Source organism: Cynara cardunculus (assembly GCF_001531365.2).
Source record: "Cynara cardunculus var. scolymus isolate 2C chromosome LG 2, CcrdV1, whole genome shotgun sequence".
Lineage (NCBI taxonomy): Eukaryota > Viridiplantae > Streptophyta > Magnoliopsida > Asterales > Asteraceae > Cynara > Cynara cardunculus.
Window position 1 is genome coordinate 4,341,271 of NC_037529.1, and position 2,364 is coordinate 4,343,634.

Below are 2,364 nucleotides of genomic sequence, written 5' to 3' on the forward strand. Positions count from 1 at the left end.
TATAATTAAAAAATTGAATTAAAGAAATTACACTAAAACACAAGAACTTTAAAAAATGTTAATTTGATGCTGATATCAATATATTTTTTTTCAAAATTTTATAATATTTTTAAATTTATATTTTATTCAAAAATAAAAACATTATTCAKATATCAAATTGAACATTTAAAAAAAAACCAAATTACCACAATAAAAGTTGTTTTTTACTAATGCAAAAAAAATCAATTTAAAAAAAAAAAATTGATGCACAAAAAGTTTGATAGAGACCCCTAAATATTTAGTTTTTATTGCATCAATTAATTTTTTCTATTAAATTGATTTTTTTGCATTAGTAAAAAATAATTTTTATTGTGGTAATTTTGATTTTTTTTAAATGTTCAATTTGATATATGAATTATAATAAAAAAACGAGATTTGAAATAAAAAATAGATTTTATCATATTAATTTTTGGAAAAAAACAAATTTTAGTTATTTTTCTATAATTATTTTGCAAGTTGGTTCCCCAAAATAGAAATCAGGTGCAAGTTGGTTCCCCAAAATGACGATCTTGAAAGTTGGTTCCGCAAAATAGGAATTAGGTGAAAGTTGATTCCATTTTAGTGCAATTTTCCTTTCTCAAAACCACATAAAACCGTATTGTATCAACATAAAAAATGAATAAAACGAAATACTAAAATCAAGATGTATCTCGATGTATTGCACGAGTAACCTTCCAGTATTAGAAAAATACATATTGTTTTATTATTTTTGTGTTATTTTTTATTTCATACTTTTGGTTTTATATATTAGCATTTATTATATTATTATTATATTAATTTATCGTACATTATCTACATATTACTTTATATATATGTGTGTGTATATATATATATATATATATATAGACTTGGGATCACGTGAGATCAAGAGTTTTTCATGAGACTTGTAAGACCAATTCTCAATCTTTAGATTTAGATCTACAATCTGAACATTCATAATCACAAAATTGCCATGAGATTTTTCAATAATCACAAAATTGCCACCGTGTAACTTTAGACCAGATCATTAGCTTATAAAGTTGATCAAGTAAAATAATTTGGTCTCACGTGAACTCAACCCTATATATATACATACATATATATATATATATATATACACTATATTATAAAATATTTGACAAAAACTCTTAAAAACAATTTTTTATGCACGAAGTACTATTTATTAATGCACATTACTTAAATTTCAAGACTACAAGTAAATTATGCGTAAGTACAACTTATTAAAGCTTCATGTTTGAATTCGTGTAACTAACTGCAGATAAACATAATCTTAAAGGATAAATATCTCATTTTAATTATAAGATATCTTAAATATAATTAGGATAATTATTGAGTTCTAACAAAATACTTAATTATTGTCTTTAAAAACTATTTTATTAAATCAAAAATAAATTAATTCGTTTTTAAACTTCAATTAATTTATAATAAAAAATAGAATTAACTATTTTAGATAGTTAATTTGATACTAATATCGTTTTTTATAATATCTTTAAATTTATATTTTATTAAAAAAATATATTTTATTTTTCTCAAAAATCACGTTATAACGTCGATAGACCAAAAAATATAAAATGAAACATCAAAATCGAGATGTATATCGCTATATTATGCGAGTATCATTCTAGTATATATATATATATATATAGAGAGAGAGAGAGAGTTTATTTCAAATGCAATTCATCACATTTGTACGACCAATGCAACCCAATAAATTGAAATATTTATGAAAATGATGAGAGTTCATTTATTATGATTTAAATATTTATGGAAGATGAATAAGGTTCATTTATTATGATTAATATTTTATATTATGAAACAATCAAAACTTATATGAATATACATATTCATTAAATTAAATGGACGGTTGAAATTTAGTTGTATTGGTTGTACAAATGTAAATGATTATATAATAACTCACCTCTCTCTCTCTCTCTCTCTATATATATATATATATATATATATTATATTTATTTATTTACATGTTATTTTATATATTATCATATCATGTATACCACCTTCACTATTACTACTCTTCATTTTCTTCCTCTACTTCATTTCTATTTCTACCCTTCAAAATCCTTCTTTAGATATGCAATTTCATTTTAAATCAAACTTTTTTTATTAATTAATTTATAACTCATAATTGTTTATTGATTTAATTACTCTTTTTTTGTTTTATAATTTACAGATGTTGGTTGACTTCCAAACTCTATATTTTCACTTAATAGGTGGTGTTAAGGAATACAAAAGTGTACATTTTTTTACGTGTTAATTGTACTACGAATAATGTTATATTAGAATAAGTGAAAATATAATATAAATTAT